The sequence below is a fragment of the Bison bison genome, unplaced genomic scaffold, assembly GCF_000754665.1.
Source record: "Bison bison bison isolate TAMUID 2011002044 unplaced genomic scaffold, Bison_UMD1.0 scf7180017864373, whole genome shotgun sequence".
Taxonomy (NCBI): Eukaryota; Metazoa; Chordata; class Mammalia; order Artiodactyla; family Bovidae; genus Bison; species Bison bison.
In genome coordinates, this window is record NW_011494945.1 from 1378863 (window position 1) to 1401833 (window position 22971).

The 22971-nt window shown below is 38.7% G+C and overlaps 1 long non-coding RNA gene across 2 annotated transcripts in view; it reads right to left on the bottom strand.

The window, feature by feature from the left end:
- LOC105000629 overlaps positions 1-22971 on the bottom strand; it is a 130183-nt gene that overhangs the window by 96604 nt on the left and 10608 nt on the right. The window contains exon 3 of one of the 2 annotated variants that reach the window (XR_826759.1): positions 16361-16468. The exons of the other annotated variant lie outside the window; for it this stretch is intronic. This is a non-coding gene — a long non-coding RNA (uncharacterized LOC105000629). Of the gene's footprint in view, positions 1-16360; positions 16469-22971 lie in introns of those variants that run through there. 2 annotated transcript variants of the gene reach the window in all.

A 22971-nucleotide genomic window follows, 5' to 3' on the forward strand; every position in this document is an offset into this window, starting at 1 on the left:
TGGAGTTGGTGATGGACAGGGAGGCCTGGCGTGCTGTGGTTCATGGGGTTGCAAAGAGTCAGACATGACTGAGCAAATTATGTCCTAAAACACTTGATGATAGAACTGGCACACAAAGAAAAAGCAAAAACATGTTTTGAAAGAAGAATACACTTAATTTGAAAATAGATTTGGCAAGAAGATTGGGAAAAGATTGTGATAGTTATTTGGGTAGACTACCCAGCACATTTCCCATTAAATCTCATTATTTTTCTAGCATCCTACAGTAAGTTCCTTTCCCATCCTTAGCAGTGGACTTATATCTCAAACATGATGACCAGTTAATGGGACCAGTTTCTCTATCACAGTGATTAACCCTGGGGTAAGCATTTAACAAATAAGCAAGACCAAACAAATGCCTTCTTAAATTGATAAATGGATATTGGAAAGACATTCTCTTACAGCTAGATGTACTAAGGAGGGGCCATCTAAAGCAAAGGCTACCAGTGGCAGCAGAGAAAACTTGTCAGAAGAAAATTGAGCAATAGTCAGGAAAAAGATAAAAAAGTAAAACAGAGAGATTGGCAAGGAGAAAAAACCCTGAAAAATTGTATGAACCCTTGAGCCCTTAGATTTATTTATGTACATTTAAGTCAGGTTCACGACTGAGCGACTGAACTGAACTGAACTGAACTGAAGTCAGGTTCACTTTGGCCTTGCTAGCTACATGGATGAATATATTTTCTTTTGTTGCTTAAACTACATTAAGGACTGTTCTATACATCAGTGTCTCTTTTGTGTCTCGTACACAGGGTTATTGTTACCATCTTTCTAAATTCCATATATATGTGTTAGTATACTGTATTGGTGTTTTTCCTTCTGGCTTACTTCACTCTGTATAATAGGCTCCAGTTTCATCCACCTCATTAGAATTGATTCAAATGTATTCTTTTTAATGGCTGAGTAATACTCCATTGTGTATATGTACCACAGCTTTCTTATCCATTCATCTGCTGATGGACATCTACGTTGCTTCCATGTCCTGGCTATTATAAACAGTGCTGCGATGAACATTGGGGTAAAACACGTAAAATATCATGTATGAAACGAGATGCCAGTCCAGGTTCGATGCACGATACTGGATGCTTGGGGCTGGTGCACTGGGACGATTCAGAGGGATGGTATGGGGGGGGAGGAGGGAGGAGGGTTCAGGATGGGGAACACATGTATACCTGTGGCAGATTCATTTTGATATTTGGCAAAACTGTACAATTATGTAAAGTTTAAAAATAAAATAAACTTAATTAAAAAAAAAAAAACTACATTAAGGAGGATTTTATCATTTGCAACAGAAGTATACCTGCCTAATAAAGTAGAACTCTGACTCCATGCTCTGCTATCATTTCATTTGTCACTGGGACAGATACCAGATATTAACCCTGTCCAGGATCTCGTCCTACAGAAACTCAAACAATTACTAGTGATTAAAGGCACCAGGATGAGCAGCTTGACTCTTGACATTCTGTGATCATTTGCCACAAGTATGATTTTCTTGCTTGAATTTCAGAAAATAGAATGTGCTAAATGCTTTATCTGATCTACACACAAAGCATTATGGGAGCACGGAGTGATGGAGGTAGTATGAACAAATTGCCAGTCACCAGCTAAGTACATTTGGACAAGTTATTTAGCCTGCTAAGCCTAGGATTCCTTGAGGTTAAATGGCTATGCTGCTGCTGCTGCTGCTGCTGCTGCTAAGTCGTTTCAATCGTGTCTGACTTTGTGTGACCCCATAGACGGCAGACCACGAGACTGCCCCATCCCTGAGATTCTCCAGGAAAGAACACTGGAGTGGGTTGCTATGTCCTTCTCCAATGCATGAAAGTGAAAAGTGAAAGTGAAGATGCTCAGTCGTATCCGACTCTTAGCGACCCCATGGACTGCAGCCCACCAGGCTCCTCCGTCCATGGGATTTTCCAGGCAAGAGTACTGGAATGGATTGCCATTGCTTTCTATCTACCTTAAAAGATTATTTGGGTAAATGAGATAAATAATACAGGTTAAGACTGTGTCTGTCATGTACTTGCACTAATAAATAGTCTTTGCAACAGATGCATAAATACAAATAGAAGAGAAATCACCTGTCCTTGCTTGGGAAGCACTGTGAGTCCATATAGAACGTTTCTTATGGATTGAGCCTTAAAGAGAAAAGAGGATTTTGCAAGATAGAAAAGTAGGGAAGGGCATAACAGTTAGACTAGAACATATATGTGCTAACTAGTCTTCATTGGCCTCTTCAGATCTCTTCCTGCCCATCTCTATGTGACTTACAATAGTAACTCCTATGGACTACATTAACCAGGATTCCTTGCCCTTTGTTTTCTGTTAGGATCAGCCAATGGCAGATGCCTGGAAGATAACAGAGGGTGGGAAGAAAGAGAATTCAGAATACTAATCTTGGTGGACTACATAATTCTAACTGTTACAACTTTAGATCTAGGGGTGGTAAAACATTCTAATACCACAAGTCCCTGTATATCTTTCAAGAGTCCAAATATTTAGCTCTCTCCAGTTAAATCCTTTAAGTGTGCATCTCTTTTCTGTTAATCCCCAGATATACACCAGGCTTCTCTGGTGGCTCAGCTGGTAAAGAATCTGCCTGCAATGTGGGAGACCTGGGTTCAATCCCTGGGTTGGAAAGATCCCCTGGAGAAGGGAACAGCTACCCACTCTAGTATTCTGGCTTAGAGAATTCCATAGACTGTATAATCCATGGGGTTGCAAAGAGTCAGACATAACTAAGTGACTTTCACTTTCACTCTCTAGATATACACAATATGCAAAACACAGTGAGTAAAACTTCATGGGTCTATTTCAGTTCAGTTCAGTCACTCAGTTGTGTCTGACTCTTTGTGACCCCTTGAACTGCAGCACACCAGGCATCCCTGTCCATCACGAACTTCCGGGGTCCACCAAACCCCATGTCCATCGAGTTGGTGATGCCATCCAACCATCTCCTCCTCCGTTGTCCCCTTCTGCTCCTGCCCTCAATCCCTCCCAGCATCAGGGTCTTTTCCAGTGAGTCAGCTCTTCACATGAGGTGGTCAAAGTACTGGAGTTTCAGCTTTAACATCAGTCCTTCCAATGAACACCCAAGACTGATTTCCTTTAGGATGGACTGGTTGGATGTCCCTGCAGTCCAAGGGACTCTCAAGAGTCTTCTCCAACAACACAGTTCAAAAGCATCAATTCTTCGGTGTTCAGCTTTCTTTATAGTCCCACTCTCACATCCATACATGACACTGGAAAAACCATAGCTTTGACTAGATGGAACTTTGTTAACAAAGTAATGTCTCTGCTTTTTAATATGCTGTCTAGGTTAGTCTTAACTTTCCTTCCAAGGAGTAAGCATCTTTTAATTTCATGGCTGCAATCACCATCTGCAGTGACTTTGGAGCCCAAAGAAATAAAGTCTGACACTGTTTCCACTGTTTCCCCATCTATTTCCCATAAAGTGATGGGACCAGATGCCATGATCTTCGTTTTCTGAATGTTGAGCTTTAAGTCCAACTTTTTCACTCTCCTCTTTCACTTTCATCAAGAGGCTCTTTAGTTCTTCACTTTCTGCCATAAGGGTAGTGTCATCTGCATATCTGAGGTTATTGATATTTCTCCCGACAATATTGATTCCAGCTTGTGCTTCTTCCAGCCCAGCGTTTCTCATGATGTACTCTGCATAGAAGTTAAATAAGCAGGGTGACAATATACAGCCTTGACGTACTCCTTTCCCTATTTGGAACCAGTCTGTTGTTATATGTCCAGTAACATGTCCAGTTATAACTGTTACTTCCTGACCTGCATACAGGTTTCTCAAGAGGCAGGTCAGGTGTTCTGGTATCCCCATCTCTTTCAGAACTTTACACAGTTTATTGTGATCCACACAGTCAAAGGCTTTGGCATACTCAATAAAGCAGAAATACATGTTTTTTCTGGTACTCTCTTGCTTTTTCAATGATCCAGTGGATGTTGGCAATTTGATCTCTGGTTTCTCTATTTAGATAATGATGAATAGTTCATTTTCCCTAGTTTTCAAAATACCAAAAATAATAAAATCCAAAAAACACCTTTGTAATATCTTCCTGGGACTATCACCCTTTTCCCCATTGTAGCCAAGCCTTGTAAATAAGTCACATTGAATGCTCTTATTCTCATTCCTTTTTAGACAGGCTTTACCCCCTGCCCCAAGTCATTCCATGAAAATACTTTTCAAATGGCTGTAGCAAGTTTCTGAACTGCAGATATTCTTTGTTGGATTAAGAAAGTGACCTTAAATTTCTGGTTTGCTGAGAGTTTTTATCATAAATGGGTGTTGAATTTTATCAAGTATTTCTCTGCATCTATTGAGACCATTATATACTATTAATGTGATGAATTATACTGATCAATTTTCAAACTTTAAACCATCCTTTCTTTCCTGGAATAAACTTTGCTTGGTCATTTTTCTTTCTATATATAACTGATTTCCAGTTATATATGACTCAACTCAGAATTTTTAGTCTGTGTTGATAAAGAACATTGACTGGCAATTTTATTTGTTATTGTCCTTTTCTAGCTTTGGTGTCAGGATTATTCTAAGCTGAAAAGTATATGTTCTTACATCATTCTATCTTAGTTTATTTCCTCCATATTTTTTTTATACTGTTGTTTCTTCTCAGCCATTTTTTCAACTTATAATTCTATGTTCATCCTTTATATTTTAGAATTTCCCTAGGTTCTACTTTTAATCTTGGTGTATGGGGAAGGGGGAGTGGTAAATAGATTGAATCCAGATTATAAAGAGATTTATATTAAGACCTTGTTGCTGCTGCTGCTAAGTTGTCTCAGTCGTGTCTGACTCTGTGCGACCCTGTAGACGGCAGCCCACCAGGCTCCCCCGTCCCTGGGATTCTCCAGGCAAGAACACTGGAGTGGGTTGCCATTTCCTTCTCCAGTGCATGAAAGTGAAAAGTGAAGTTGAAGTCACTCAGTCTTGTCCGACTCTTAGAGACCCCATGGACTGCAGCCTACCAGACTCCTCTGCCCATGGGATTTTCCAGGCAAGAGTACTGGAGTGGGGTGCCATTGCCTTCTCCGAAGACTTTATTACATTTCACCAAATAAAGAAATACCCATGGAATTCTATGTCATCTGCTGAAGTGTTTGTTTGAACTTCATCTTAAAAGTCATTGCCTAAAACACAATCCAATCTCTGTCAAAACCCTTTATAATCCCCCTACTTGCTGGCACTGGAGAAGGGAATGACAACGCACTCCAGTATTCTTGCCTGGAGAATCCCATGGACAGAGGAACCTGGTGGGCTATATAGTCCATGGGGTCGCAAAGAGTCGGACACGACTGAGCAACTAACACTACTACTACTTGCTGGCAAATTAAAACTGCATTTGGTTCATGATTTTCCCTCCTTCTGACATGCATTTCTCTGCTTTTAAAAACTTTTTTCTTCCAATGTTTATTTCAAAAATAGCTCCCTCCTTAAAGGCTTAATAACGCCCTCAATCCTAAATGAATGACATTTATTTGGGCTTGTTGCATTATAGCACCATACTGATAGCTCCTTAACAAAACCCACTTACTCCTGCTTCCTACAACAGCTACATATGCACAAGGTTTATTGCCTCCCCCAAACCCAACCAAAGTAAACTACTTAGGGGAAGAAGGATATCCCATATGTTTATTTCCTGCCCAATCCAATCCAATGTCTTATAATTTTTAGACCATTAGAAAACTATTTGTTAAAGTGAATTGAATTACAATTGGAAAAGACAATCTGGATGTCTGGCCATCTTAATCTATGTCTTTCTGAACAGTATGCCAACCGAAATCTCCTTTTAGGCAGAGCCCTTCTCAGTTCTCACTTTCCTATCCTAAGGCATTTTTAGTCCTACTGTTAAAGTAGATGAGTTAGGAAAATGTGTTTTTCATGAGTGAATGGAATGTAGATAAAATTCTTATAAAAATAAAGCACTGGATCTGAACACCCAGTTAGTAATTTCTAATAAATCCATGAATTTAAACAAAAGTTACCATTAAGTTCCATAAAAAATCACAAGGGGGATTTTTTCAACCTTTTATATATATTAAAAAAAAAAAAAAAAGCTTCATGGTTATTTTCTTTCCCCAGTTATTTTCTTTTCAAATGTTTGTTATCTATGCTGGATCTTGATGGAAGGAAGAAAGAAGAAAAATAAACAAACTCTGTCTTACAAAACTATTTTCAGCCTGTAGTTGGTAACCTGCAACAAAATGCACATATCTATATTGACTTTCTAGTCAGGAAAAAATGATAAACAAACAAATAGCAATAACCTTCTACCCCCAAGAGTGTTATTAAGGCTTTGTGCTGAAATATAGCACCCAGCATCCAGGCCATCAAAGCATAGCATGTAAAGTCTGAGAAAGTATGATATTTCTAAATCGATAAAACATCAAATTGGTCCTATTTTTTCTGGTAAATTCTAGCAGTTTAACTTAAAACAGAAATAAAAAAAAAATAGATCACATTTTTACCCAATATTGTTTTTTTAGTTTTTTCCCCCAAAATAAGACTTATACACCTATGATAAAGTTACATATTGGAATGCATGTCAGAATTAGTAGTAGTGTTTTCTGAATGAAAGATGCTCTCAGCTAAAGCTATTGTTGGCATCCTAGCCACAGTGGGAGACTGTTGCTAGTATGACTAAACATCTCTGCATGTTTGCTGATCTTTCTTCCACATAATGAAGTTAATCAGCCTTCTTCTAAATACATGTTTAGATCCTATCTGTAACTTTCCTTCTGGTATATACTCTGTTTTCCTAGTTTTCTTCTCCCCTATGCTGCTTCTAGAAAACTGTAATGGAACAACATATCAGTTCAGCCATATACACACATATAAAAATCAAATAGCCTTTAAAATATAATTCAAATCACATCCAACTATCTACATATTCAGAAATACTTAAGAAAAAAAATGAGCACCTAGAGATCACATTCTTGCTTTTTGTTTCTGCTTATGTACTTCAGATAAGAATTACTTTATATAAACAAATTAATTTATAAATTTACATTAAGGCTGGATAGGGTTCACTTTGATGACATTGATCATGGAGAGAAGAGCATAAGAGCAGATGGCATTAGTCTCATGAAGGAGAAGGCAGAGAGGGATAGAGAGCTATGCAAGAAAATAGCTACAAACAGGAAAGCGACAAGCAGGACAAGCAGGTCACTAGGACTGTAAAAATGAGAAATATCAAACAGAAAGGAATTTGAAAAGATTTAGAGGGTTATTCAGTATAAGTAATTGGGGATAGCAATAATTAATGAATATTAATGTCAAATATCAAGGAAAAGAAACAAGCTTGAGAAAGTATGGATGTAATATTTTTTTTTCCAACACAGAATGTGATGATGCTACCACTTGCATTGTGGAATACATGAACAGTGAGTGTGCCTTGCACCATGAGTGTGACCATATGTGAGGGTCGTGGCTATCAAGAAAATGCTGCAATTTAACAGAGTATCTATCATTGGAGAATCTTTCAGAAAGTATTTTGTTTTCTATATCCAGCAAAAAGCATGGCCAACTAGAAAGACCCATCCTTAGATGTGTGAAGACCAAGCATACTATTATTCTTTTTAACTATGTGAAGTCACCATTATTAATTTTTTAACCTACAAAAAATGTCAATTTCATAGAGTTTAAATTACCAGTTGCATAATCTCGGCAAAGAAATTTTACCTTTCTTTGTAAAAGTTTCCTTAACTGTAAAATTAGAACTTTAGACCAGATTAGTGGGTGCCACCCATATTTTGGTGGCTCAGATGATAAAGACTCCACCTGCAATGCTAGGAGACCTGGTTTCGATCCCGGGGTCAGGAAGATCCTTTGGAAAAGGAAATGGGAACCCACTCCAGTATTCTTTCCTGGAGAATTCCATGAAGAGAGGAGCCTGGTGGGCTACAGATTTTTTTGGTTGGTGTATAATGTAAATCATTGTGATTTAATTTGAATTTCCCTAATAATTTGTCATGTCAGCACCTTCTCATATACTTTTCACCATCATGTATCTTCCTTTGTGAGATATCTATTTAATTTCTTTACTCTTTTTTAAAGGGTTATTTAGCTTCTTAAGGCCTGAAGGAATTCTTTAAATATCCTGGATGTAATTTCTTTGTTGGATTTATGTATTGTAAATATATTCTCTCAGTCCATAATTTGACTTTTCCCTCTTATTTGTGTATTTTAATAAGCAAAATACATTCATTTGGATGAAGTGTAATTTATGATTATTTTCTTTCATGTTTAGTGTATTTTTGTCTTAAGAAATCCTTACCTATGTTCTCAGGTCACAAAAATATTCTCCTGTACTTTCTTCTAAAAGATTTATGATTTTAGCATGTGCATATAAGGAGTTATTGAAGCTTTTTGGTCCTTTAAGTTTATCTTGTTGAACAAATTTGGGGAATTTTTGGCCAATGCTAGAAAAAATAATTATCTGTCCCCTTCTTTTTTTATACATTTATCTATTTTGAAGCTTATTATTGACCCTCTTGCGTTAGTTTTCAATTGGTGCCATAACAAATTACCACAAATTTAGAGGTTTAGACTCACATACATGTATTATCCTACAGGTCTATTCTGTAGGTCTAATATCTGACATGGGTTTCACCAGGCTGCAATCAACATGTCAGCAAAGCTGTATCCTTTTATGGAAGCTCTAGGTAAATCCATGTAAGTTATGAACAGAGTTCAGTTCCTTATGTTTCTAAAACTGAGGTCCCTGTCTTTTGGCAAACTGTCAGCTGAGGGTCATTCCCAGCTTTACAGGTTCCCTACCTGCCTTAGCATGTGATCTCCTTTCTCAATCTTCAAATCCATCAAAATTTGGTGATGTGTCTCTCACATTTCAAATCTTTCCTGTCTTCTTCCATTTTCTCAAGTCTATGACCTACTTCCACTTTTAAAGGCGCATACAGTTACATGGGGACCATGTAGATAATTCAGGATGTCTGTTTTGAAGTTTGTAGTTGTAATTCCACGTGCAAAAATCCTTTTGACATGAAAAGTTACTGTAAAGGAGAAACTCACTTCCTCCTGTGCGACTTCTTTAATATTACTCACACTCAATACTTGTGGTCACCAAATATGTTGGGAGGGTGAGGGGTGCCCCCCTTGGAGCTTCTACGCACCAAGCAATTCTGTGACATTAGCCAGGTGTCCTACAATTTAACTCAATTCCGACATTACCTGCCTGGAGATAGTATCAGATTCCATAAGGGCTCAGTCCTCCAAGAATGCCCCCCGCCATTTCAAATGCCAACTGCAAGTGCAGATTTCTTGTTACCTATGGTTCTGACCAGCTAACTACAGTCCAAAGGTTCCCAGGACCTCAGGCTTGATTAGTTTGCTAGAGTGGCTCAAAAAACTCAGGAATATGTTTTACTTACTAGATTACAAAATTTTATTTTAAAAACATATTATAAAAAATATAACTCAGCCAGGTGGAAGAGATGCCTCAGGCAAGGTATGCGGGAAAGGATCAAGGAGCTTCCATGTCTTCTCTGGGCATACCACTCTCCTAGAACTTTCACGAGTTTACTTACCTGAAGATTCTCTGGACCTCATCCTTGTGGATTTTTCCAGAGCTTCCATCATGTATGCATGATGACTTAAATCATTGACTGTTGGGAGATTAACTCAGTCTCTAGCCCTTATCCCCTCCCAAGAGGTCAGACCCTCAGTTCAATTCAGTTCAGTCACTCAGTTGTGTCTGACTCTGTGATCCCATGGACTGCAGCACACAAGCCCTCCCTGTCCATCACCAACTCCCAGAGTTTACTCAAACTCATCTTCATTGAGTTGGTGATGTCATCCAACCATCTCATCCTCTGTCGTCTCCTTCTCCTCCCACCTTCAGTCTTTTACAGCATCAGGGTCTTTTCAAATGAGTCAGTTCTTTGCATCAGGTGGCCAAAGTACTGGAGTTTCAGCTTTAGCATCAGTCCTTCCAATGAACACCCAGGACTGATCTCCTTTAGGATGGACTGGTTGGATCTCCTTGCAGTCCAAGGGACTCTCAAGAGTCTTCTCCAACACCACAGTTCAAAAGTATCAATTCTTCAGTGCTTAGCCTTCTTTATAGTTCAACTCTCACATCTATACATGACTACTGGAAAAGCCATAGCTTTGACTAGATGGACCTTTATTAGCAAAGTATATCTCTGCTTTTTAATATGCTGTCTAGGTTGGTCATAACTTTTCTTTCAAGGAGCAAGCATCTTTTAATTTCATGGCCGCAATCACCATCTGCAGTGATTTTGGAGACCCCCAAAATAAAGTCTGACACTGTTTCCACTGTTTCCCCATCTATTTGCTATGAAGTGATGGGACCAGACGCCATGATCTTAGTTTTCTGAATGTTGAGTTTTAAGGTCAGACCCTAGGACCAAAAGTTTCAACTCTCTTATCAAGGTTGGTTCCCCTGGTAACCAGCCCCCATCCTTAGGTTACCAAGGGACTTTTCTAAGTTCACCTCAGTGATATAAACTCAGGTGTGCTAGAAAGGGGTTTGTTATGAATAATGAAAGATATCCATTTCACACTTATCACTCTTATCATTTAGGAAATTCCAAGACTCTTAGGAGCTCTGAGTCAGAAACCGGGACAAAGTTCAAATATATAAATATATATTATAAATCATAATATCGCAGTAAGATATTTATAGGCTCCTAGGTTCCAGGGATTAGAATATGAACATCTCAAGAGAGCTTTTATTCTTCTTGTCAAAACGTTTAATCTGCTAACTCCAATCTTCTACTAAATTCAACAACAGAACCCTTTTATTTCAGATGCTAAATTTTTCATTTCTAGAAATTCTTCTTGATTTTTTACAGCTTTTATTTCTTTGCCAATAATTTCCAGCTGTTCACTCTCATTATGACCACCTTTTAAATTAAGTCCTTATCATAGATACTTAAATGTCTTTTACTGTTAAGTGTTGACTAATTATCAGTGGTCTATTGATATTGATTGCTTTCATCCTTGACAATAACTCATATTTTCCTATATCTAATAAAATTTTTATTGCACATTTGTTGTGAATTGAAGCTCCAAATTCTGTTTTATTCCTATGAGAAGTGATGATTACATTTTCTAATAGTTAAATTACTGGCTGATCATCACATTGAATTCTTGAAGTGTTTGTTTTATATTTTGTCGGGACATATTTGTTTCCATGTTGCTCTCAGCACTTGGGGCAATCGGGGGAAAATAGTATTTGTATCTAATATGGGGAATTTCCTGAGTTTCAGTGGAAAGTCTGAGGTATTTATAAGAGCCCTTTTACTTGGCAGGACTCAGTAAAAGGATCAAGAAGCTAAAACCCATGTTTAACTTATTCAGCCATCATGCTATTGATTTCGTCTGGACTTCTTAATGTAATGCTTTCTATATATGAATTTCAGGAAATTGTCCACAGGTTTGCTGGGAGTTTTGAAATCAACCCTGTCACTTCTTTTCTGGGTTCTCTCCTGTTAATTTCCAGTCACTCTGATAGTTTCTACCTCTCATAAAATTACAAGTCAGTGTAACAGTGGCTCCCGCTTAGTTTTATCCAACTGCACCACACATTAATTGGGTATTGCCACCACACATTAATTGGGTATTGCCCTGAGGAGAACAGCCTTGTAAATGTGGCTGTTACGCAGTATGGTAACCTTCTTTTCAAACGTTAAATCCCTCTCAGCGTCCGCCTACTTTGGATTATGCACCAGTGCTAATCCAGAATAGGCAGGCGCTGAGAGGGATTTAACTGCTTTTTAAAAAAATATTCTATCCAGGGTTAATAATTTCTATCTGCAGTAAGGTTAGTCCAGTACAAGCCACTCCACTACTATCTAAGCTGGAAATTTGACTCAAGTGTTTAAAGGATAAGGATACATTTTTAAAGGATAACTGTCTTCTGTGTTGAGAATATACACTGGGAGTTATTGGGAGGGAGTTATTGGGACTGGGAGGGAGACAAGGATAGAAACTGAAAGACAATAGGGAGTTTCTTGCAATGAAATGAGGTTAACTAGTCCTAGAATCTGAGAAGGCATTGGCACCCCACTCCAGTACTCTTGCCTGGAAAATCCTATGGACGGAGGAGCCTGGTAGGCTGCAGTCCATGCGGCTGCGAAGAGTCGGACATGACTGAGTGACTTCCCTTTCACTTTTCACTTTCATGTGTTGGAGAAGGCAATGGCAACCCACTCCAGTGTTCTTGCATGGAGAATCCCAGGGACGGGGGAGCCTGGTGGGCTGCCGTCTATGGGGTCGCACAGAGTTGGACATGACTGCAGCAACTTAGCAGCAACAGCAGCAGCAGTCCCAGAATGGTAGTAGTGAGTTGGTCAGAAGTGATCAACTCAGGATATAGTTTTTAAGTAGAGTCAAAGAATTCCCTAGTAGATTGCGGAAGGAGTATAAAAGACAGAAGTCAAGTATTTTGCTAAGACTTAATAACGAGCCTGAGAAACATAGCAACTGGTGCCAGAAAGCTATGTTGAACTTGGAGGGATGAGAGCAAAGAGCAGGAGTTTAGTTTTAAACATGTTGAGTTCAAGATGTCTGTTAGGAGACATTTAGGTAGAGATAGCAAGTAGGCAGTTGGATATACAAGTCTGGAGTTCAAAGTAGAGGTCTGATTGGAGATAAATTCAGGGGTTGCATTAGTTATCTATTGCTATGTAACAAATTATCCCCAAATTTAGCATCCTAAAGCAAAATATCCTAAAGAAGATCAGTCCTGGGTGTTCATTGGAAGGACTGATGTTGAAGCTGAAACTCCAGTACTTTGGCCACCTGATGCGAAGAGCCGATTCATTTGAAAAGACCCTGATGATGGGAAAGATTGAGGGCAGAGGAGAAGGGGACAACAAAGGATGAGATGGTTGGACTGCATCACCAACTCAATGGACATGAGTAAACTCTGGGAGTTGGTGATGGACAGGGAAGCCTGGTGTGCTGCAGTTCATGGGGTCGCAAAGAGTCGGATATGACTGAACAGCTGAACTGAACTGAAGTGCACTGAAAGCAAAATAATAATAATAATAATCTCACACAGTTTCAATGGCACCCCACTCCAGTACTTTTGCTTGGAAAATGCCGTGGACGGAGGAGCCTGGTAGGCTGCAGTCCATGAGGTCGCTAAGAGTCAGACATGACTGAGTGACTTCACTTTCACTTTTCACTTTCATGCATTGGAGAAGGAAATGGCAACCCACTCCAGTGTTCTTGCCAGGAGAATCCCAGGGACAGGGGAGCCTGGTGGGCTGCCGTCTATGGGGTCGCACAGAGCTGGACATGACTGAAGTGACTTAGCAGCAGCAGCAGCACACAGTTTCTGAATGTTAGAAATTCAGACATGGCTTATTTAGTAATTCTTGCTCACAGTTCTTCATGAGGTTGTAGTCAAGTTGTCACTGAGGCTATATGCAGTCTCTCTGAAGACTTCATTGAGGCTGGAGACTCTGCATCCAAGTTTACTCCTGTGGCTGTTGGTAGGAGGCTTCAGTTCCTTACTATGTGGACCTCTATATAGGGCTTCCTAGGGCACGTCTTCACATAGCAATGGATGACTGAAAGAGGAAAAGAAAGGAAGAAATAGAGAGAGAGAACCCAAGATGAAAACCCTTATCTCAAAAGTGACATTCCATCACTTAGTGGTACTAGAAGAGAGTCACTGTGTACAATCCACACTCTAGACTCAGGAAGTGGAGTTGAGCTCAGTCTTTTGGAGGGGTAATTATCACAGAATTTGAGAATATATCCTTGACATTAGCACAAAAATAATCAGTACACAGATAATATTTAAAGTCATAGGACTGGATAAGGTCTTCAAGAGAAATTGTGAGATAAAGAAATCCAAAATTTGACCTCTGGATACTACCAACAGAAAAAGAAGAGAAAAAACAAATAAATGAGGTTTTAAAACAGAAATCAGTGAGATAGTAGGAAAAAAATAGATTGTAAGGGTCTTGAAGCTAGAAAAATAAAAGTGCATTGTGTTCTGAACCCTGTAATAGATACAATAAGATCTGCTTTCTACTTTTTTACACTTAGTTTACAGACATTAATTGCACTTAACATGAACTGCATAATTATTACATGTGGTAGATAATGTCTGGACATTTTAAAATATGTTATTTCATCCTCATAACAAATCAATGAGGAAAGCTTTACTATTCAGCATTTTATATATGAGAAATGGATGGTTCATAGAGTTAAATAACTTTTTCAGATTCACATGAGTGAGTTGCAAAGCTCATAACTGAATTATTGTCACCCTCATCCAAAACCCAAGTTCTAGTACCAGGTTGCAAAATATTTACTAAATTATTAGAACCTTAAAATGGCTATCTCTTTCATATACCATTATTTAGTTAATTATTTTAGCCATAGAAATAAAGTTAGTATTAATTAAAAATTGACCATAATCTTAAGAAGCTGAAATAACATTTTTATAAATGAAGGCATTTACTCCAATATGGAAAGTATATATAACTGGACATGTTAACTGAATACATAACTGTCATGTTAACTTTCCAAAACACAAATATCATCCTGGCTTATTACTACTCAGAAAATGTCAATAACTAAATGAAGTCCAAATCTGTGATTCTGGTGTTCTTTTCTAATCTCATCCTCTTAGTCCAGGCTCCAGTGCATCCAGGCTATAAATATTTTATGTAGTCCTATCTCCATTTCTTTTTTTCTTTCCCTTCCTGAAATGCTTACTATCTCCTCCAATCTTCTTGCAATGTAATGAATCACTATATACCTTGCCTCGGGCCACAAGAATCTCTCCATTCTCTGAGCTCCTGATGTCACCACGTTTTTACCACGCGGTGTTTGTACATTTCTTTACCACTGATATGCAAGCTACTTTTGGGGGAAAAAATAAACCCACTGTGTCTACTGTATTTGTCCATCTTACATCTTACAGTATGATGGCCTCTTATGCATAATAGGGCTTCCCAAGTGGCGCTAGTGGTAAAGAACCCATCTGCCAGCACAGGATATGTAAGAGACCTTGGTTCAATCCCTGGGTCAGGAAGATCACTTGGATGAGGGCATGGCAACCCCCTCCAGCATTCTAGCCTGAGAAATTCCATGGACAGAGGAGCCTGGTGGGGTACTGTCCATAGGGTTGCAAAGAGTTGGACATGACTGAAACATCTAAGCATGCACACAACTAATATATACATCCTTAACTTGACAGTAAGTATTCTATAAACAATAATAGTAAATGCAGAGAGCTTACTCTGTACCTATTCCTTTTTGAAGAGTTTTATGTATATTAACTCACAAACATTTTCCTTTAATTTCCTAAAACTTTGCCCAAAATCTCTAAAATTCACTTTTGGGAAAAAGAACTGTTGAATGTGCTAATGTGTGTTTTAAACAATTTGTGTGACATACCCATACGTATCATGTTTATATAAGAAAAGTGCTGTCCTGTGCTTTTGCATCCCCATCAGAGTACAGATGGTGAATGTGGAAGTGAGTGTGCCAAGTTATCACTCTTTTTTAGTAGCACCTCATTTGTGTATAAATCGTCATCCTTATCCCATCTACTTTAAATAAACATAACCATTGACTTACGTTTCAATGTATATTTAGCTTTATTAGATAACTCTATTAAAAAGCACTACTTTACATTGTGAATATAGGCCTAATTTAGTCAAATCATGTCTTGTATAGTGCAAAGTGACCCCCAGTGTCTAAATCAATACAAAGAAAAACATATTTTGTTGATTGTAGTACCTGAACTTGGAATAATGTTCCAACTCTTTGTGATCCCATGGACTGTAGCCTGCCAAGCTCCTCCGTCCGTGGGATTTTTCAGGCAAGAATACTGGAGTGGGTTGCCATTTCCTTCTCCGGGGGATCTTGCAGACCCAGGGATTGAACCCAGGTCTCCTTCATTGCAGGCAGACTCTTTACCGTCTGAGCCACCAGGGAAGAATCTACTATAGACACAGAAAGGATCAAATAACATAATAACTATGCTATGGGGTTTGATTCTCTGAAGTTTGTTTTTTATTCACACAGACTCAAAGAAGAAAGATCTAACACTGACTTTTTCTTGATGAACAAAGCTATATTGATAGCTGAGAAAAAAAAAAAATCAACCTATTTATTTTTACAGTCAGCAAATTGTAATCTATGGTCTTCCTTTTATACGTTGCCCCAAAAAGGCTACTAATTTCTGTGGATCTAGCAGTTTCAGAAATGGAACATTTTATAAGTGATATCAAAGTAATACAAAAGTTCCAAAGTAAGATACCTGGAATTGAAAATCCTGATAAAGTAGAAACTACTTTGCAATTTCCTCAAGGTGCTCATTTAATATTGTTTCCTAGTGCTTGGCAGATTCTCATTCTCATCTCTGTCTCACTGCACCTGCATGCAAAGATAAATGGACCCATAACATACCCCTCTGAAAAAGAAAGAGAGAGAAATGACATTTCCGGACTCAGCAAAGAATTGAGGCAGGAAGATTTGGTGGGCTCCCCAAAACCCAGTCATGATGTTTCCTCTGGTGTGAATTTAATCAGAAGTGTATACGGAGTTTTAATTAAGAAAAAAAAAAACAACTATTACTTTCTTGAGCTGTTATAAAGGAATGATTATCTAGTAGTATATTGTTCCCAAGAAACCAGATGAAACTTTAGTACATCCTTCCAAATCCCCTGATTTAATCTTGAAGTGAGCAACACAGAACAAAAGAACCAATTTGCTTTCTAAGAAACAAATGTTTAATCATCACAATGGACCCAAGCCAAACTGTGAAATCCTCAGGACTGGCAAAACACAAAAATAAAAACAAAAGACACATTTTTTTTTTTTTTTCAAAGACACTGCTAGCACTATCTAGTATTATTAAGTCTGTCTGGTCTGTCTTTAGCAAATCTAATTGCCCTATTTCTCTGCCCATTTTCCACTCCAGTATCTCACCTTAGCTTCCTAGAGCTTTCAGATCTATCCCTGAGCCTCAATTTAAGTATGTAGAGAAATAAGCAAAAAAAAAAAAAGCATTAAAACATTGTTTGAGAAGTATCAAAGGTATTACTTTTTTTTTTCTCCAGGGTTTTTGTATTTTAAATTTAATAATAATACAAAAAATATCCTGAGCTTCCATTCTGTTTCAGATTCTGGAAAAAGAGTGAAGAAGAGGCCTGGACCCTGTATCTGGGTTTTCGGTCTAGCAGGGGAGACAGAATTGTAACAGATGAGCAACCCACACTGAATGAAGGTGAAGACAGAACAGTGTTAAAGTTACAGAGAAAAATGAGAAAGTTTACTCTCTATTTTGGATGTCATAGATGCCTTGGAAGAAGTACTGAGGGTGAGGTATTTGTGGGACTATAATCTGGAGATACCCGGGAGGAGTTGAGTATTTGATTCTGGGACTCTGTAAAATATCAGGGCTGAGGATATTAACTTGGAAAGCATCCGTGTCATCTGTTCTGAGATAATAGAGAAATTTGTAAATGAGTAGTTTGCAAAGTCTATAACTTGGACTAATCTCATGAGATACTCTGGAGAAAACAGGGCTCCAGAATCAAGTAAGATTAAGGAATACCTCATGTTTTACCCCTCCTTTAGAGATTTGTAAGTGACGTTGAACGTTTTAAACGAACTGACAAGTCCTCAATTCCTCAAGATGTAGGAAGAGAACCAGAGGAAGCCAAAAGAATAAGACATTTCAAGCAGATAAATATAATTATTTGTATAAATCTTAGAAGAAATCCCTAAAGTTAAGAATTGGCAGGGAGAATGTCTTATTCAGTTTGTTGTTCCATGACTCAGCAGAGACTGTGGCATAGATTATGTACTTCATGAATATTCAGCAGATTACTCAGTGAATAAAGAAATGAAGCAGCAAAAGCAATAATTCCTCTACAATTCCATTCAACATTCTACTAAATGCCTATAAAGACCGAGAAAAAGTCTGGCAGAAGTTCAAAAAATTTCAAATAAAAGAACATCATTCAGTTTTGGAGAAAACTTCCTAAAATACAGAGCATTTAGTATGGGTTTAGAAGTATATTCTTGGTTTTCAACGGGAAGGAGGGAAGGCAATTTTGCTTCCCACCAAGTATTTAGCAACAACTGGAGACATTTTTGATGATCATAATTTGGGCAGGGTATGGCTACTTATATCTACTGATAGAGACCAGGGAAACTGCTGACCACACTACAACACACAGGACAGCCCCCACAGCAATGAATCATCTAGTCCAAAATCGCTAATGGCACCACTGTTGAGAAATACTAAGACATAACATATGATTCAGAAACACATACGAAGCAACAAGGATAAGTCCAAATCAGGGGTAGGAAAAGGCTTCGATTAACCCTCCCTCATTTGCCTGACACTCTGGCCACAAAAATTATTCAGAGCAGAAACACATGTGACTGTTTTTGTCAAAGAATCATTTGTTAAGCCAGCCAGAGTCTGCCCACATAGCCATTCAGGGTCATCTACCCTAAAGCCATCAGAGATGTATGTTGGCAAACACTGGCTGAGATGCCTTTCCTCTCAAGGAAAGAACTACTAAGTCTATTCTTTCTGAACTAGTCATTCTTACAAACAAACCTCCTAAGATCCATGCATATCAATCCGCCTTTGGTTCTAGAGCCAAAACATGGCAGTGGCTATAACTGGAAGAAGAGCAGCCCAGGCTAATGAAAGTAAGAAAACATCTTTTAGGAAAGGCCAGATCTGGATGAGTCTCCATCTGTGTAAGAATGAACAAGCAGAAAAGAAAAGGAAACATTTAGTAAACTATGCTTGATGTCTTTAAAAACATGTAAGAAGGAATAAGAGAGAGAAAACTAAAGAGTATCAGATAAAGGCAGAGATACAGAGAATTCTGAGTAAAATAATGAGGGAATGCATGAAACCCCAGAGCAAAAGCAAAACTGGAATTCCCATTAGAGATGATAAAAAGGAATGTGACCAGATCAAACCGGTAATAAAGATAGCAGATTTGAGAAGACAAGTCAAACGTAAAGAACAGATGTGAAAGTAACAGGGAAATTTATAGACATGGAAGAAAGTCCTTTCTGACATAACTAAAGGAATAGTAGAATGCAGAAAAATTTGCCTACAGGTCAAAAGAAATCCAGATTTAAAGATTTAATAATCACGCTAAAATAATAAATAAGACCTATTCTGGAAACTGTGGAAATCTGGAATTGTAGAATATTATATGAATATTAAAAAATATAAAAGAAGAAGGGTGGTTTGCCTACAATTGGATAAAAGTCAGGCTGACATTAAACTTCCACAATCCTGAATAACACTAAATAACAATGGAAAACAGAGCAGGCTATCTAGTACATATCCTGTGAAATATAAATAAAATCTGAAAAATAATAAAAGAAAAATTACAAATGATAATTCTGGTGAGAAACTTGACTATCAGTTCAGTTCAGTCGCTCAATCATGTCCAACTCATTGTGATCCCATGGATGGCAGCACACCAGGCTTCCCTGTTCATCAACAACTCCCGGAGCTTGCTCACTCATGTCCATCAAGTCAGTGATGCCATCAAACCATCTCATCCTCTGTTGACCCCTTCTTCACCCACCTTCAATCTTTCCCAGCATCAGAGTGTTTTCCAATGAGTCAGTTTTTGCCATCAGATGGCCAAAGTACTGGAGTTTCAGCTTCAGCATCAGTCCTTCCAATGAATATTCAGGACTGATTTCCTTTAGGATTGACTAGCTGGATCTCCTTGCAGTCCAATACACTCTCAAGAGTCTTCTCCAAAACCACAGTTCAAAAGCATCAATTCTTCAGAGCTCAGCTTTCTTTATGGTCCAATTCTCACATCCATACATGACTACTGGAAACACCATAGCTTTGACTAGATGGACCTTTGTTAGCAAAGTAATGTCTCTGCTTTTTAGTATGATGTCTAGGTTTGTTAAAGTTTTTCTTCCAAGGAGCAAGTGTCTTTAATTTCATGGCTGCAGTCATCATCTACAGTGATTTTGGAGCCCCCCAAAATAAACTCTGTTACTATTTCCATTGTCTCTCCATCTATTTGCCATGAAGAGATGGGACTGGATGCCATTATCTTAGTTTTTTGAATGCTGAGTTTTAAGCCAGCTTTTTCACTCTCCTCTTTCTCTTTCATCAAGAGGCTCTTTAGTTCTTCTTCACTTTCTGCAATAAGGGTGGTGCGATCTGCACATCTGAGGTTATTGATATTTCTCCTGGCAATCTTGATTCCAGGTTATGCTTCATCCAGTCCAGCATCTCCCATGATGTACTTTGCATAAAAAGCAGGGTGACAATATACAGCCTTGATGTACTCCTTTCCCAATATGGAACCAGTCTGTTGTTCCATGTCCAGTTCTAACTGTTGCTTCCTGACCTGCACACAGATTTCTCAGGAGGCAGGTAAGGTGGTCTGGTATTCCCGTCTCTTGAACAATCTTCCACAGTTTATTGTGATCCACACAAAGGCTTTGGCATAGTCAATAAACCAGATGTTTTTATAACTCTTGCTTTTTCGATGATCCAACAGATGTTGGTAATTGGAACTCTGGTTCCTCAGTCTTTTCTAAATCCAGCTTGAACATCTGGACGTTCATGGCTCACATACTATTAAAGCCTGGCTTGGAGCATTTTGAGCATTACTTTGCTAGCGTGTGAGATGAGTGCAATTGTGCGGTAGTTTGAGCATTCTTGGACGTTGCCCTTCTTTGGGATTGGAAGGAAAACTGACCTTTTCCAGTTCTGTGGCTACTGTTGAGTTTTACAAATTTGCTGACATATTGAGTGCAGCACTTTCACAGCATCATCTTTTAGGATTCAAAATAGCTCAACTGTAATTCTGTCATCTCCACTACCCTTTTTTGTAGTGATTCTTCCTAAGGCCTACTTGGTTTCACATTCCAGGATGTCTGGTTCTAGGTGAGTGATCACACCATCATGGTTATTGGGTCATGAAGATCTTTTTTGTATACTTCTTTTGTGTATTCTTGCCACCTTTTCTTAATATCTTCTGCTTCTGTTAGGTCCATATCATTTCTGTCCTTTATTATGCCCATCTTTGCATGAATTTTTTTTTTCCCTGGTATCTCTAATTTTTCTGAAGAGATCTCTAGTCTTTCCCATTCTATTATTTTCCTCTATTTCTTTGCAATGATAACTGAGAAAGGCTTTCTTATCTCTCCTTGCTATTCTTTGGAACTTTGCATTCTATTGGGTATATCTTTCCTTTTCTCTTTTGCCTTTCACTTCTCTTCTTTTCTCAGCTATTTGAAAGGCCTCCTCAGACAACCATTTTGCCTTTTTGCATTCCTTTTTCTTGGGGATGGTTTTGATCACTGCCTCCTGTATGATATCATGAACCTCCCTCCACAGTTCTTCAAGCACTCTATCAGATCTAATCCCTTGAATCTATTTGTCACTTCCACTGTAAAATTGTAAGGGATTTGATTCAGGTCACACCTGAATTGTCTAGTGGTTTCCCTACTTTCTTCAATTTATGTCTGAATTTGGCAATACAGAGTTCATGATCTGAGCCACAGTCAGCTCCCGGTCTTGTTTTTGCTGACTGTTTAGAGCTTCTCCATCTTTGGCAGCTGCAAAGGATATAATCAATCTGATTATGTGTAGAGTCTTCTCTTGTGTTGTTGGAAGAGGGTGTTTGCTATGACCAGTGTGTTCTCTTGACAAAACTCTGTTAGCCTTTGCCCTGCTTCATTTTGTACTCCAAGGCCAAATTTGCCTATTACTCCAGGTATCTCTTGACTTCCTACTTTTGCATTCCAGTCCCCTATGATGAAAAGGACATCTTTTTTGGGTGTTAGTTCTAGTAGGTCTTGTAGGTCCTCATGGAACTGTTCAGCTTCTTTGGCATTACTGGTTGGGGCATAGACCTGGATTACTGTGATACTTAATGGCTTGCCTTTGAAACAAACAAAGATCATTCTGTTGTTTTTGAGATTGCACCCAAGTACTGCATTTCGGTCTCTTTTTTGACTATGAGGGCTACTCCATTTCTTCCAAGGGATTCTTGCCCACAGTAGTAGATATAATGGTCATCTGAATTAAATTCACCCATTCAGGTCGATTTTAGTTCACTGATTCCTAAAATGTTGATGTTCACTCTTGCCATCACCTGTTTGACCACTTCTAATTTACCTTGATTCATGGATGCAACATTCCAAGTTCCTATGCTTTGTTCTTTACAGAATATTGTTCTTTACAGAATCAGACTTTACTTCCATCACCAGTCACATCCACAACTGGGCATTGTTTATGCTTTGGTTCCATTTCTTCATTCTGTCTGGAGTTACTTTTCCACTCTTCTCCAGTAACATATTGGGCACCTACAGACCGGGGGAGTTCATCTTTCAGTGTCATCTTTTTGCCTTTTCATATTGTTCATAGGGTTCTCAAGGCAAGAATACTGAAGTGGTTTGCCATTCCCTTCTCCAGTGGACTACATTTTGTCAGAACTCTCCATTGTGACCTGTCCATCTTGGGCGGCCCTACATGGCATGGCTCATAGTTTCACTGAGTTAGATAAGGCTGTGGTCCATGTGATCAGTTTGATTAGTTTTCTGTCATTGTGGTTTTCATTCTATCAGCCCTCTGAGGGATAAGGATAAGAGGCTTCTGGAAGCTTCCTGATGGGAGAGACTGAATATAGGGGAAACTGGATCTTGCTCTGATGGGCAGGGCCATGCTCAAATTCCAGTTCCAGTCAGTCACTCAGTCATGTCCAACTCTCTGTGACCCCATGAATCACAGCATGCCAGGCCTCCCTGTCCATCACCAACTCAAACTCATGTCCATCGAGTCTGTGATGCCATCCAACCATCTCATCCTCTGTCGTCCCCTTCTCCTCCTGCCCCCAATCCCTCCCAGCATCATG